Genomic DNA, 16,665 nt, shown 5'->3' with positions numbered 1-16,665 from the left:
GAACAATCTATTACTCAGCATTAGTAAGGCCTTGCCTCAGCAGGAGGTGTCGAGTGGTTTATGGATTTGAATGTCGAGGCAATCTGTAAGCAGTTAGGGGAAAAAAAACTACAATTCTAGATTGGTTAATGCTTTCTCTTTGGCTTGCCAAATATGTATTTTATTTACAATCTAATGAATTACTTACCTCAGTTGAAATAATCCATTCTTATTAAGGCACATCTGGTGATAATTATGAAATGTGTAAACAATGAAAACATGTATTTTCCAACCAGTAAACAGAAATTCATCAATATTGGTAACAGCTAAGTTGAAACTGCGTCCCCTTTCTTTATCCATAACTGGAATACCTAAAACACATCTTATTATCTTGACACATGATTAATATACAGAATAAAGGGTCTCTTAATAGTCATATTTAACTCACCATTCTTATTAAAATCTAATTAAAGCTCCCCCAGTGGAGAACAGTCTGGATTTAGTGAGTAGGTTTATATAACCATTGAAATCTCATTATTACTAATGGGCTAAACAAAATATTTTGGAGATATCAAATGATTTAAATTTATATCTAGACACCAATTATATATTACATACAACATTTCTTTAAAAGGAAAAAGTGACAGTTTTACAGAGAAAATTATAATTATTTCTTACACAAAGCTTTTATTATTTTGGTAATATATTTATTTTTTCCATTGGTCTTGAGTATAATTTTTAAGCTACGAGAGACTAGCACTGAGACATTGAAGGAATAGCAGGAATAAAACAGCTATATTTCCCTAAAGAGTAAAATAAAAAATTTAAGTGGATCTTATATTTTTTCTTATAGCCTGATGTTGATTTTTACCAGAAATAAATTTATTTTAAGTTTTTTAATCAACCACCACAGCATAATTCAGTTGTCCTTTATATGTTCCCATGGGACCTATACTTTTTAATGCCGGCGGCAAATGTTAACACTGAGTGCTTACCATGTGCCTTGCCCTGTGCCAGAAGCTTAAGACCCAAAACAGCAAAACCAGATGAGGGTGCTGTCCTGCTGCAACTGAGGATCTAGAGGCATTACTGTTACTAATCCCTAGTAGGTATTCCGAGGGTTTCGGCTACCTGCTTACAACAGTATGGGGATTACCTCACATCAGAAGACTTTGCTGGGTAGTCGGTATGATTGTGTCCCCTCCTTGGCACACCTTGCTTTATTCATCCTTGTTTCTGAAGCTCAAACAAAATGCAGAGCTTGTCGTGGAGGAATGAACCTAGTTGGGTTCAAACGTGGTCTTCACTTTGTCCGTTTCCTCAGTACAGGAGCCAGTGCTTACCACCTCTTCCCCCTTGGTGTGCTCAAGCCCTCTGCTCAGAGTTCTATTAGAGCACTGGTCCAACTGCGCTGCAATCATCAGTTAATATCAATGTTTAATTCTTAAGGAGGGCCACGGTCACATGCCCCTAGAGTGATAAACCAGAAACCCTTGGGTCATGCATTGTGAGAGATTTGTGTTAGTTTAGCTTGTTTTCAAAAGAAAGTATGATTTTCAAGGTTGGAAAATCATTAACATATATAGAGAGAAGAATATATACAGAGGAACATATATATATAGACAGAGAGAGGAATATATAAAGAAATATATATATATGGAATTACATGTAGGAATATATACCTATAGGAATATATATATATTCTTTTTATATATATAAAATGTAATATATATGTATATGTATATGTGTGTGTGTATGTGTGTGTGTATATATATATATTATTTTCTCCTTTCACTAGTTGGTCTATGAACACCTCTCAGCCCCCTAGCCAGCATCTTCTTCAACTCCTCTTCTCCAGACCTAGCATTTTGCCTCACACATCAGCTGGCTCTGTACAGCCATCCGTCTGCCTCTCTTCCTATCTTTACTCCTCTAAGTCATAAAGTTTCACAGGAATGTGGCAGGAACCCCACCGCTAACTGTTCAGACATCTTGTCTCTCATCTCAGTGGAGATCATAAGGCTTATTTCAATGTATCTCCAGCAATTGTCTACCCAACAGCAATTTCTCTGCATTTCTGAAGTGTAAAAGGTGTCCTTCCTGCTACTGCTGATGTAGTATTCTAGGAGAATGTGGACTTTTGCAGACATAAGGTACCCTTACTATCTACCATATATTTGATTATTTTTTTCCTTTATCCTGGGAAAAAAGGATTAAAATTATATTGTCCTCAAGGAAGTGACACTACGATGTTTATAAATCTTTGCAGAACAACAAATTTCATTCTATCATGACATCATACCAAATATGGAAATTTGAGAAGTTCCCCCAAAAAAGTCTGATAAAGTTTTTCAAACTTTTTTTTTTTTTTTTTTTTTTTGAGACAAGGTCTTGCTCTGTCATCCAGGCTGGAGTACAGTGGCCCAATCTTGCTGCCGTACCGTAACCTCTGCCTCGTGAGGTCCAGCTATTCTCAGGCCTCCCCCTCCCAAGTATCTGGAATTAAAGGTGCACACAACCACGCCCGGATAATTTTTTGTATTTTTAGTAGAGACGGGGTTTCGCCACGTTGGCCAGACTTTGTATCAACCTTTTGTTTAATGTTATAACCAGCAAACAAGGGCCCATAAGCCTGGTGGCAATGAAGTGATGGAGTTATGATTTGATATCATCAAGCTAATCATTTCAGTCCTGAGACTGCATAATAAATGGGTTGAAATTCCTTTATTCTTTGGAACAGATGCTAGTTACTTTTTTAAATCCCATATTTATCACTGAAAAAGCTGTGAGGTGAGGGTCTCCAAAAATTTTGTTTTACAAAGCAAGGGCTAAAACTGTGTAAACAAAAAGCTGAGGCCACCACGGTGCTATCTGCTTTTTTTGCACAATACTGCTTTTAAGCAGAGATGAAGGCAGTAATGTAACCTTTGACTTGTCTGCAGGGCTTGGTTATGCTGAAATTTCTGCATTGTTTTTAGTTTAAAATAATTTAAAATTAGGCCTGACTCAGGGAAAGAAGTCCCTCTAATTTGAGCAAGCATTTTTCCATAAGTTTCTTTGGTCAAATTTCAAGAATCCTAAATAGTGGGAAGAGAATTAAATGCCTGTAAACTCAATATTTTTCCTACTTGTCCTATTCCTTGGGTTCATTAATTATTTCAATCATTTAACAAATATTTAGGCATTAACTAATCCTGTGTGTATCTAGAGATTCAAGAATCAATAGGATACACACTCTTCCTGCCTCATGGAACTTAGAGTCCAGTGGAGGAAACAGAAAAAGGGGCAAGAAATAACAAAAAGAGGTTGAGAAATGTCATACTTAGTGCAACTTCAGTTCTTAATTCAGAAAAGTAAACCAGGTTTTTTTAACAAGTCTTCATTTTCGCCAGTTTAGTTGACTGGGTCATTTTCTCCCAGGAATACAATATCCTATTAATTCTTCAAAAATACCTTCACTGATGCTTTAAAAAAGAGGACTGAGAAATGCAAAAACTTTGAGAAGTCATTTATGAGTTATATTGTGGGGAGTGGAGATTGAGGGGAGCAGTGGTAAGGAGAAAATCTCTGGAGAGCTCTTGAAACGGTTGCAGTTAATGTGAAACTATAAAGACACCTCTAATAGGATTCCAAACCCCAAGGACTGACAGGGTAGCTCACCTGAATACTCAGGGCTCTCTTTTCTTCTATTTTAATGCAAGATAATTCAGGGTGAGCACATTTCTGAGGGAAGAATGGAGATTAGTTATTCTGTAACCTCCCCAGCAATTTTCCTTCTAGCCAAGTAAGTTTCTAGCTAAAGGGAAGAATCCTGCATTTGGTTTCCCAAAAGCCTTTTGTGACAAATGACAGCTATATTAACCTGGTGGATAGGTGTGCCGAAATAGAGAATTATTGCATCTACATTGTATTGGATTCTGATTTCATTCACCCTCGGTAACTCCAGGGCTGCTTCCTTTGAAATTTTTGTGAGCAAATTGCATCAGGAGAAGACTTTTTTTCCCCCTGATTAAGTAGTCTATGGCTCGGTCATGATTAACTGCTATGGTAGCTGCCTTCTTTCCAAATTATAGGGAGAGAATGAGCTAAAGTGTGTTTCAAGCTAAAGAAGACATATTAAAACTAACCCTTCCCTACAGAAGATACAGCATTGATCATAGGAATCCTCCCATCAAAGAAGCATTTGCCTAAAAAACTTTCAGGTCATGCCTATTTTCTCCAGTAGTGTCTATAATGATATTCAATCTAGCACATTCACAGATTTCTGAGAATCCTTGCTTTCAGTATCCATGTGATTATGTATAAATTAATTGATGGAATTGCTTTGTGATAAGCTGTCAGTCTTTATCAAATATAGTATGCCTGATCAACATTATATTTCTATTGACAGAATGATGTTAACTTTAGGAAGGTGTATCCTCTACCTCTCCTTCAGGAGTTTTCAAAGTTATTTTGACTGCTTCAAAGTCATTAGATATCTAGTTCAGTGTAACACCACGGCTTAAGACTGATGTGCCTTTCTTCATACTCAGATCTGCAAATGCACCACGCTACAAATGGCAGCATGGGACAAACATGTTTATATCACACTATTGTATTTTGGTCCAATTGTAAAATAAATATAAATATTGTCGAATATTTATGAAAATAATCCAGCCAATTTCAATGTTTTTAGTTAACTCTATAATCTTCAGATGTCAAAATAAATCTTTGTGCTGTCTATCCCAAATAATTGTTCCAACTTTTTATTCTCTCTGAAAAACTATAGCCAGAAGAACATGGCTCAACTACTAAGTGGAAAGGGAAAGGGGGAAAGAACACAGACATGGTTTGGCATACTTGATGGACTAAGATATGTATTCTTACAGGCCAGTGGTTTATGGACAAAAATACTTTTGAAACAATTTTGGAGTAGGATGGGAAATTTGCATTCTTCTGGCAGCAAGATCTTAGGTAACTTCGGCTGTTCATCCGGAGTTAAGCAGGTGAAATACCTTGTAGAGATGCATTAAGTAAAACCTAGAGATTTCATTCAGGTTGTCTATAAATAGGCTGGTCAGAGCTAGCACAAGGTTTCTTTTTCATGAAAAAAGAAACGTACCTTTCTCATGAAACCTCAGCACTTGACTCCGAAAAATGTTAAAAGCTCATCTAATTATATAATACTTGTGCATCTGGTATCACATATATATTTTTATAGCTCTATTTGGAAACAACTGGAATGTGATTTCTCATTCATAAGAAATTCTATACGGGTGAATTGCAGGCTGTTCCTTAACTGCACACTTCAGAAGGGGCCAACAATACTGCCTACCTAAGGAGTAACTCCAACACTATTCTTCATTATTGATATTGTTAGGCTTTGTGTCCCCACCCAAATCTCATCATGAATTATTATCCCCATAATCCCCACATGTCTAGGGAGAGACCTGGTGGGAGGTGATTGAATCATGGGGTGGTTTCCTCGATGCTGTTCTTGTGATAGTGAGTGAGTTCTCATGAGATCTGATGGTTTTATAAGAGGCTCTTGCCCCTTCGCTCCTCACTCTTCTCTCTCCTGCCACCATATGAAGAAGGTTCTTGTTTCCCCTTTGCCTTCAGCCATGATTGTAAGTTTCCTGAGGCCTCCCCCAGCCATGTGGAACTGTGAGTCAATTAAAGCTCTTTCCTTTATAAATGACCCAGTCTCAGGTATTTCTTTATACCAGTGTGCACAGACTAACACAATTATAAAGAAACAAAGCCGTAGTTCTTCAGTTTCTTATATTCTAAACAAAATATATTTTTAAAATTTATCATGTTATGATAAAGCACGTGTATTTCCTCACTTTAACTTTTGAAATCAAAACATTAGTGCTATGTAGGAGAAAAGTAACTTGTAAAGCTGCAAAACAATGCAAAAATGTTTTGTTACTTGCCTGATTTATATACAATTTAGGCAATTTACCCAAGTGATTAAAATGATTGTTTTTAACTCTAGGGGAAATATTGGTATCTTAAATCAAAATATAGAAAGTTTATCATTAAATTATCAGTTTCATATCAGGATTGCATTTAATTTAAAATTAGTGATCAACAGTATTCAGATCATCTTTGCAACAAATTTTCTAGCACCTAATCTATATTTGATTTATTCTATTTCTTTTAGTTCTATTTCCTTTCAAAAGCCGATCCAATTCATCTCTTCACAAAATACCTAAAATTAACCACCAAGGGAAGCTCTCTTTCTGTAATATTTTTAATTCCCTCTTCTCTCCTGAAAAACAAACAGTATGGGAGATAAAAACTGAACCAAACCATATAACAAAACTATAAATGCTTGTTTCTTAAAGGCACTACCTCGGCACCTGATTCTCAAAAAATAAAAAATAAATAAATACTTATGCAGCCGTGGTGGGAGTTTCCAGGGTATCTTTTATGCATGAGAAGAAATGTTCAGTGTACTAGGCTCCAAAACAAAAGAAAAATTGAGGATTCATAGGAAAGTATAACCATTTAAAATCTAGGACAGGGAGTGAGAGGAGAGATGGGGGCTGCACGAAAGAGGAGTGAAGATTACACCTGGCAGTCAAAAACGCATTATCCTGAAACAGAGCGCATGAACTCTGTGCTGTAATGTCCTGTGTCCCTCTCTGCCCTGCTGGCGCCTACATCTCTGGCATGTGGACACAGTAAAGCTCCATTTATTACCCAGGAGAGCAAAAGGCAGGGGCCTTGACTCTTCATCCATCAGACCCAGAACAGAGTGCATATTGGGAGATGGGTCAGGTCTCTCACAAATAAGCCAATGAAATCAAGATTTCTGGTGCTACCATAAAAGAAGTATTGGAAGTGAGGCAGGAGATCTTTATTTCTTCTAAAGGCACCATAACAGGAGCTGTAGCAAATCTCTTTCAAGTAATGAGTTCCACGGCCAACAAATGGCTTGTCAAGGCCAGAGATGAACTGTGGCCACTTCAGACCAGAGCCTTAAGTTCTGAGTTTTCAGTTTGGAAGCCATACGCAGGATTGTTCATTCCATCATCTGGAAATGTGAGGAAGTTTTAGGATTGATTACAAGCCAGGTAGAACCGGACAAATATTGAAACACTGAGTGTGAGAACTGAAGGGACCATTAAAGTACTGCTTTACTTTTCAAATTGAACAACTGCATCGAAGCCCAGATGAGTACGGACGTGTTGTGCATCCATTCAGCACCAGAAATGTGGCATAGCCAGTGGGGGTCATCAGAAAGCAGTGAGGTCACTTGAACAGGAGCTGTCAGTAAAGAGAATGGGGTCCTTTTGATCAGTTGTCCAAATATGCGGTAGGAATAATTAGACCATAAATTCCTACAAATGGGGATAAAACTATAACATTATACTGGAAGAGACTGGTATTCACATATATATCTTTTTGACCACATTCATACATAACAGCAGAAACACTATTATTAAGGTCAATCCTCTTGAATATCCAAAGTAGGAGCTGCCTACTACATAGTTCAACTTTAAGGATATTAACAGATACATGTGCCAAAAATATCTGCTCCATCTGGTAGCCAAGTGACTCTAGTGTCAGCATGAGATCCACTCTTTCACATTAACAAATGATCTAAGGAATTTCTCTATTAAAATTCAGTTGTATCATCTCAGAGGGATAGCAGATAATCTGATTAGCACCCAATATCACCTTCACTTGGATTCATTTATAAAGCTAGCAAGCTGTCACCCAGCAGAACCAGGGCACTCAGGGAATGGTTTTTAGACAGATGTTTAAAAACAAAAAAAAGACAAAAACAAAAGCCGTCAGAAAAGTTCCTAGACACAGGGCATGCCACGCAGTGCCTGTGGGGGGTACCGAGTCACTCCCGATCTGAGTCTCAGCTCCCATTTAGCCATCTAGCAGCCACCTAACTCCACATTGACTTACTGAAATTCACTTTTCTGTTAGTTAAAGTCAATAAGTCACAACTCACAGTATTTATGAGAGAATTTAATACAACAAGAAGTAGCTGATCCAAAGTCACAAGAGAATTAGTGGAAATTTCAAGGTACATTAACTAATGTCTATTTGCCTATTGGGTCATAATTTGGTACTAAGAAGAACTCAAAGCAAAAACAAAAGCAAAATGAGCTCTGCTTCCATTTCCTTCTCAATTTCTCCAACGTGGCTCAATGTGGTTTACATTAGAACTTTGCCACTGGAAAACGACCTGTGCTTTATCAAAGATAAATGTAAGAACAGCTGACCACCTCCCACCCTCCCTCTTTCCCAAAACCTGGAGCAAAGAGTTTTCCTTCAATAAATGAAGACAACTTTTTAATGAATATTTAAAATGTGAACTTCAGCTGGAGAAGCCCCTCTTCCCAAAGATTTTCCAAAAGAAAAGCAGTTTCAAAAATATCCAGAATTATAGTCAGTTTTCACTATTTTTTGAATATCCTAAAATGTAGAGCATGTTTCTTTGTAGGTTGATCAGGGAATCTTTGAGAATGGTTTGAGAGGCCCCAGTCTGCCCTCTAGGTTTTGACCTTTCCTTCCCCACAATTATTAATAATCCAAAAGTGCAGGAGATGATGGAGACATTTTGTGTCATTTCACAAAAAAACAATGTGAGAAGCAGAGCACAGGAAAAGCTAACTGACTTGACAGAATATGGAAGAGGAATGCAGGGATATTTGATCACAAAGAAACAGCCCAATTTAACTCTGAAGTCACTTAAAGTATAAGCATTCTGGATTCTCTGGGAATAGGTGTTGTCACTTGTTCTGTATACATGATCAATAGAGTCACTTCAATGAACCAGCTGATAATCAGGTTTCTAGAAGCAGTCTGGTTGTGAGAACAATCATAGCAGGTCATGCTTCGTTCATACGTGTTAAGGCATCTTTGCTATTAATCCTAGATAGACAAGGTTTTATTATAGAAACAACACGTACACAGTTTGATAGACATAATTACTCACATGCAAAGTTTTAGCAAAATGAGGTACAGAACAACTTTTTCTAACTCTTGAATAGGAAGATGACTGTGGAGGAAGGTAGATTATTCATTCTTTAAGAAAATGTGTAGGCATGAATGATTTGCCAATTATTCTACTTCATTGTATTTAAATAGTATTCAGTTCTTTCAAAATGTAATTTTGAATATTTACCGAGACTAAGAATGCTCAGAACTTTGAATTCTAGAATATAGCTAGCCCCATCCCCACCAGATGTTAAGAGCTGACAATTTTAAGTCTCAATTTATTTTCAATGTTTCCTTACATTTGAGAAACATTTATTAATGTAGTTAATAAAGACAACACCAGGTAGATGACAATATCTATCTTACTGGCTCAATCTCTCAAACCATATTTTCAGCTGTTTTATTTTAAAAGGGTGTTTGCATTTAGAGAAACTTTTCTGAAAGTTCAATCTAGAATCAACTGGTGTGATTTCAGAACCCAAAGAAGAAAAAGAAAAAGAAAAAAAACCTCTCAGTACAGTGTACAAAAATAGTAATTCCTATTTAAATGACACCTTCTACTTAATAAATTATCTGAACAGAGGTTTGAAAATAAACTTAATCTGTAATCATTCAGAAATATTTAACTCTTCTAAAGAAATGCAGTTATAATTGTAATAGTTTGAGCATTCATTTAAATTCACAATTGGTCCTATTTTCCTTCTTTGCAATTTGACTTGTTTTAAGGGAAAAAAAATCCATTTTTTAATCTGTCCCTTATGGGAAATGAGATTATTCATTTTAGTTATTTATGAATTCACATTCTGGACCTTTTCTCCATAGAGTAGACAATCTTTCACAAGTAATATTTTCCTATTTTAATCAACTATAACTTCTAACAATGTTCTGAGGAACTGTGTCTGTACCTTGTTTTTTATTCAGCCTTCCACTTTTTGTATTCTGTGCAACCTGGAAAATGGAAATAGGAAAGTCAGAAGAGTTCCACACTCGGACACCTAAAAGGCAGAGCAGAGCACCAAATCTGAGATGCACCGAAACCAGGATGGAGAGAAGAGGATGAGATAGGCTGGAAGGAAGACAGCCAGGCCTGTTCACAAGATAAATATTGGTGACAAGTGTCCCTAATACTATAGACTAATCTGACTAACACAAATACTTGTCTAACTACCATGTGGGGTGCAGGAGGGAAAAGTACCCATGATGATTTTTACAAATGAATTCATTGCATCCATTTAGAAATAGAAAACCTCGGGCTGGGCACAGTGGCTCATGCCTGTAATCCCAGCACTTTGGGAGGCCAAAGTGGGTGGAACACCTGAGGTCAGGAGTTCAAGACTAGCCTGGCCAACACGGTGAAACCCCATCTCTACTAAAAAAATACAAAAATTAGCCGGGCATGGTGGCGCATGGCTATAATCCCAGCTGCTCGGGAGGCTTAGGAAGGAGAATCGCTTGAACCTGGGAGGGGGAGGTTGCAGTGAGCTGAGACTGTATCATTGCACTCCACGCTGGGTGATAAGAGCAAAACTCCATCTCAGGAAAAAAAAAAAAAAAGATAGAAAACCTAGTATTTTCTTGAGAATGAAAGAAAGATAAAGCAGAATTTCATTCCCTGTTGTTTAAATCTCCTTCTTTCTTTCATGAAAAACACATGGCAAAGCACCTTATACTTCGAGTTATTTTCTTTTTCTCTCCCCTCTTTGTTCAACTGGCATTTAATGAACATTTAGCATGTGCTCAGCACTGAGCCTGATGAATATAAAAGTGAATAAGACATAGTCCTTGCTCTTGAGAGGTTTTGCCTATAAAGAAAGATGGGCATTTCAATAGATGATTTGCATGTACCACGAAGTCCTGGTGTGGACTTACCCAGATATGTGAAAAGTCTTCAAAGAGAGATAATATGTTGTATGGGAAAGCAATGTAGAGAAAGCATTCCAGTAAGATAGAAGAGAAAAATTCTAGACATCCCAAAGATACAACATGATATGTGCAAAAAACACAAGCTGATTGGCACGTCTTAAACAGCGTATTCAAAAATACAGGTAACACATCAACTTTAACCCCCACATAACACCCAACCCCCAGGGATATTGACCAGTACTGTCCATCCTTAATATTACATCGCACATTCAGTCGCTCATTGGACATAGCACATTTCAGTCAAATCCGCCCTCGTCACCACGGATACCCTCCTCCATACTTGGTCTCTTATCCACCATCCTCCAAGAAATAAATATCCTGCACAAGCGCCCTATCCCCCTCACTCCGGTCCCACAACACTTGGGTTGAGAGTCATGAAGATAGAAGGGAAGGAAGGGGGTGAAAATGACTAGAGGGTTTTCTGGAGAGTAGAGGCCAGTGAGGCCAGGGCTGCCTGTTCAGGTAATGTGAACCCACTCTGTCCAACACCAGAGTCTCTATTCTCAACCGCTAAACTCTTTAGGATAGATATAATTAGAATACCAAGTGTTAATTTCTGAGATAGAAGAAACAAAGTTCTTTGTGCTCACTTATGGAAGAAGTATTCAGCACAGCATTGGCTCGTCAGTGGTGAGTTTCTGAGGGAGGTGCCCACTCTGGTGAGATTTGAAGTACATTTAGAACTAGATAGGTGAGAAGGAAGAGTGGAGAGAAGAGATGCATTCTCTGCTCCAGATTCAAGAGAGAACACTTTTCTAGGAACCAGGAAAGGTCAAAGATCAAGGTAGGGAGAGAGAAGGATTAAGCAGGGATTGTATCATGGACCCCTTGGAAATCAAACAAAGGAGTTCAGATTTTATCCTGAAAGCAATGGTAAGCCAATGAAATAGTTTAAGCTACACGAAAACATCAATAAGTTTGCATTATAGAGAGATTACTCTGGTTAAGTTTTAAGGAATTGGCTGGAGAAAGTATAACTGTGGGCAAGAAAAATAAGGTTATTTCAGCAGTATAGAGGAGAGATGATGGAGACCTAAACTACGTTAGGAACAGTGAGGCTGGAGAGGTGAGCCACTGTCAGAAATACATAAGAGATATAAAAACAGGATTTAATGAAATGCACATTAGATTTGAAAGAGAAAGAAAATGAAGTTGTAAACTTTTAAATTTATTCAACAAGTATTTAATGAGAATCTGCTACATGCTCTCCAAGCTTCTAGAGCCTAAAAATAAAATGGTGAAGAAGTTAGGCAAAATTCCTGTTATTACGTAGTTTATGTACTAGTGGAAGATGGGCTTGGTGAGAAGCAGATACTAACTGCATAAACAAATCAGTGAATTAGATTATTTCAGAAGGTAGCCAGGGCTAGGAATAAAATGAGCAGTAGAATGATGTAATAAATAGCTGGAAAGGATTGCAAAGCCTCCTTAGATTGGTAGGTCAGGCATATGTTTCTGAAAACAGGACATTTGAGTGAAGATTTGAATGGTGTGAAAAGGTCATGCAAGTCTCTAGAAAAGAGTGTTCTGGGATCAGTAAAAGCTTATGCCAAGTCCCTGAGGTCAGAAAAAGCATAACCTATTCAAGAGTGAGAACAAAGGTAAATGAGAAGAGTAAACAAGTGGGAAGGGAGAGTGAGTAGGCAGAAGCCAGAGCCATAGATTTTTAGGTCCTGGTAATGAATTTATATTGTAATCTAATTTTAATGAGCAGCAATTTGAGGATTTTAAGCAATAAAATGATAGAAGTTGATATTTTCTTTTCAAAAAATCTCTTTAGCCTCTCTGTGCATTTTATTGGCAGAATTGGGAATAAGAGTAGAATCAGGAGGTCAAATCAAGGGATCACTACAGTAATCCAGGTAAAAACAAATGACTTAGAGTAGAAGCAGGAGACATGATAAGAAGTGGTTTGGTTTAGAATTCAGGCTATGCAACGCTGATATGATGGGCTGATAGAATGAGTATGAGAAGTAAGAACAAGAGGTATCAAGTTGGACTCCTCTGTTTTGAGCCAGAGACATGGGAGGATGGTACCATTAACCAAGATGGGAAGGAGTAATGGCGGAGTAGTATTAAAGAATATCAAAATGGTAAGTATGATTTGCCCACCAACTAGAGGTGTTAAGCAGAGAGTTATGTATGAAAGAGTTCCAGGCTGGAGGTAGGGGTTTTGGAGCTATCAGCACTTAGATAATATTTAGAACCATAGGGACAAGAGGTGATTGCCCAGGGAATTACTGTAGCTGAAGTAAAAAGAAGACTGGGTATGGGTCTGCGTATGTTGACCTGGGCAAGTGGGTGGTTGATAATGCTAACTCTACCACAGGAAATACTTGAACAGAAAGAAAAGTGGTATTGGGGACAAAGCGGGGAGCTCAATTTGGGCCATGTTGTATTTGGAATTCCAGTCATAGGCACAGCTGCATTTCAGCAAAGACATTTGTACTAAAGATAATTCAGATCCATGGGCGTGTAAATGGCAGCTGCACAAAAGCCTGCATGTGCAGTCTGAGAAGTCATTCAGGCCATCAGCCTACACAGATTTACAGGTGGGCTGCAATGAGGACCAATCACTTGAAGGAGAGGGGCGTGGACTAGGGACCAAGAAAGAATGAGAAACTGCTACTAGTTTTATGAGGAGGAAATCAGACTATGCTGTCCTAATTAATGAGACACAATAACATCTTAAAAAGGAACACAGTGCAGTGGAATGGAGATTATACTATGGAAAAGAATAAGTAACCAAATTTGGTGACTTCTGCAGTGTGCAGCTGTGGAGAGGACACTCTGTGTAGTGTGTGGAGGAGATTATGTAAGAGTGACTTTGAAGGTATGGAGACCTAAGAGATTTTTACAATATCCAGGAATGAGCCCACGTGGCCCAAGCTAAAACCATGGTAATAGTGTGGAGATGGGAAATGCATCCAAGAAACCCTCAGGAAGTAAAAGCAGCAAGTCCTATTCATTGCCTGGATGTGGGACAGTGAGAGATTAGCAGTCTGGAAAGATAAGTTGTTATTTTCTTAACATGGAGAACTGGGTAAATGTCAGCACCACTGATTGGGAGCACAGAGGCTATGAGAAGAGCAGGAGGCAAGTAAAGGTCCCAGAATAGGGACAAGGAAATACTGACTGCAGTTGTGGACATGTGAGTCTGAGGTTTGCTTATTCAAATATATCAACCTGGTAGCGAGATGGACATGTGAATATGTATAGCATAGTAGAGAGTCAGGGTCAGAGACATAATATAGAGAATCATCTGCATATACTGAGTAATTAAATCATGAGGATACTGGAAATGCTTAGAGAGGCTCCTTTTATAGCAGAGAAAGGTTTTGAAAATGTTTTTGTAAAATATAATGAATGAATTAAATTTTTGTACCAAAATAAGTCAGTCTTCTTGTTTCCTGTGGACTTGTAAGAGGCTTAGAAGTCATCACTCTATCCCAACAAGCAAAATGCTGAACAAACTAAACAATTAACAACCTTCTTAGATCTGTCAGAAAAGTGAGGTCACAAGGCAAGCCACAGTCCCCAAAATTTCAGACTGACAAGCAGATATACAGAATCATAGCTTACCAGAGCAGAAACCCATGCACGAAAACACCATAGACACCAAACCCAAATTGTAACTGACAAATTGCTGGAGGCTTGGTGTGGACAAGTCTGAGAGTCAAAAACTCCAGGGGAGCCCAAATATAGAAGCGGCGGGGTGGGGGGTGGCGGGGGCGGTTCACAGTTTTATAAATTTTACCTCTGGGAGCTCCTCTAGGTCCTTACAATGAAAATCCAAGAAAATCCTACTCATGCTTCTGGCAGGGAGAGGGGAAAGATAATCATTTTTAAATATTGCAGAGCATTCTGTTCTTCTTAACAAGGCCTGCCCGCAAGAGAAACTATTTCACCAGACCTTAAACTACTGAAGTTTTAACCAGACCCTAACTGACCTGGGAAATGGGAAGTACCCAATTCTACCTCCCACTGTTGGAAAAGGGGAAAAAACAATTCCAGCCCACTCAAGCCATCCTGTCCCACCTAAAGTGGTAGGAGTGGAGGAGGGGGACTGAGAAGCACTTGTGAAGTTCACAGCCCAGGGCACAAGTGGAGATGTAATTATAAGACTATAGAATGTCCCACCCCCAACACACACCCACAGGCACCTTCCCACCACATCGTGAAAGGCTTATTTTGTTCTTTTACCCCATCCATCATGTTGGCTTTCAACTCAGCAACAAAAAGTCACAAGGTATACTAAAAAGCAAACAAACAAACAAACAAACCCTGAAGCTGGAAACCATCATTCTCAGCAAACTAACATAGGAACAGAAAACTAAACACCACATGTTCTCACTCATAAGGGGGAGATGAACAATGAGAACACATGGACACAGGGAGGGGAACATCACACACCAGGGCGTGTCAGGGGGTGGGGGGCTAGGGGAGGGATAACATCAGGAGAAATACCTAATGTCGATGACTGGTTGATGGGGGCAGCAAACCACCATAGCATGTGTATACCTATGTAACAAACCTGCACATTCTGCACATGTATCCCAGAACTTAAAGTATAATAATAATAATAATAATAATAAACCATCCTAAAGAGACAGTGCAAGCATCAGGACTAGAATCCCATAAGGCAGAGATGTTGGAATTATGAGATTGTGAATTTAAAACAATTAGGATTAATATGCTAGAGATTCTAATGGAAAAGTAGACAACTTGCAGGAACAGATGGGGACAATTAAACAGAGAGATGGAAATTCCAAAAAAAAAAAAAAAAATCAAGAAGGAATGCTAGAAATCAAAAATGCTGTAAGAGAGAGATGGAAAAGCCTCTTTTTTTTCAAAACCTCTTCAGGATTAATTGAGTTGCATCAGTTGGGGTGGTAGATGAAGGGATCCGTAGCAGGCCTGTTAAGCAAAGTCTGGTCCTTCTGACCAGGACAGAAAGCTCCGCACCGGAGATCCTCCGGTCCCTGCACCACCTGCTGTGTGCCTTCATTAGGCTCTGCTACCTGGAAAACTGATGGGAGGGAGGCATTGAGTACAAGAGCTCTGCTCGGTGAAGCATTTCAGAACTGCTGCTTGCACACTGTCCAGGCATATTACACCATCAATTGTGCGAGCTCCCACTTATTGCCACTAATTGCTGCAGAGAGAACGATGCTGACCACGGCAGAGCAGCTACTAAACCAAGGAAGGTAAGGCCAGGAGCGCTTAATGGCTTATTGGGACCGTCAGGAAATTCTGTGAAGAGAATCAATTTCCCTGTAAGTATCAGCCTGCTAACAGCAAAAGGCACTCAGGTTTTTAATAGTAAATAAAGGCCTCCTGAGGACGAATCGTTAATTCCTCACTGAAACTTGCCCTTTACAGTAAGTTATTTATCATAAGCCACGCTCATCCTCACGCACACACTTCTTGGCTCACAAATGAATTTCCAAAGCTGGACACCCTATAAGGAATGTCAGTGATTTAAAGATATTCTCCATTCTTTGCTTATTGGTAGTAACTGTCCTTATGAGAGTGTTCACAAAACACCCAAGACAAGACTTTGTTCTCTCTTGTTGTTGTTGGTTATTGTTATTCTCTTTTAAGTGGACATTTTTATATGAGTTTTATCACAAAAGGGATTCCTGAAAATAGAAATGAACTTTGTGATCATTGACATTGCTCTGTTTGACTGGAATTTCTGGGAAAGAGAAAAGGGTTATGCAGCAAGCTTTATGTTACTTGTTAGTAAAACATTTCCATTCATCTAATGGCCCTTGATATTTTGCAGTGAGGGACTCTTTTGAGAATCGGCTG

General features: G+C 38.6%; 1 long non-coding RNA gene across 1 annotated transcript in view; it reads right to left on the bottom strand.

Moving 5' to 3' along the window:
* The window catches only part of LOC134729259 (uncharacterized), a 318,822-nt gene that overhangs the window by 257,193 nt on the left and 44,964 nt on the right, over nucleotides 1-16,665 (bottom strand). The gene's annotated exons all lie outside the window — the stretch shown is intronic.

Source organism: Pan paniscus, chromosome 17, assembly GCF_029289425.2.
Source record: "Pan paniscus chromosome 17, NHGRI_mPanPan1-v2.0_pri, whole genome shotgun sequence".
Lineage (NCBI taxonomy): Eukaryota > Metazoa > Chordata > Mammalia > Primates > Hominidae > Pan > Pan paniscus.
Note: the sequence above shows the minus strand (reverse complement) of the source record. Positions and strands in the feature narration are given on the sequence as shown.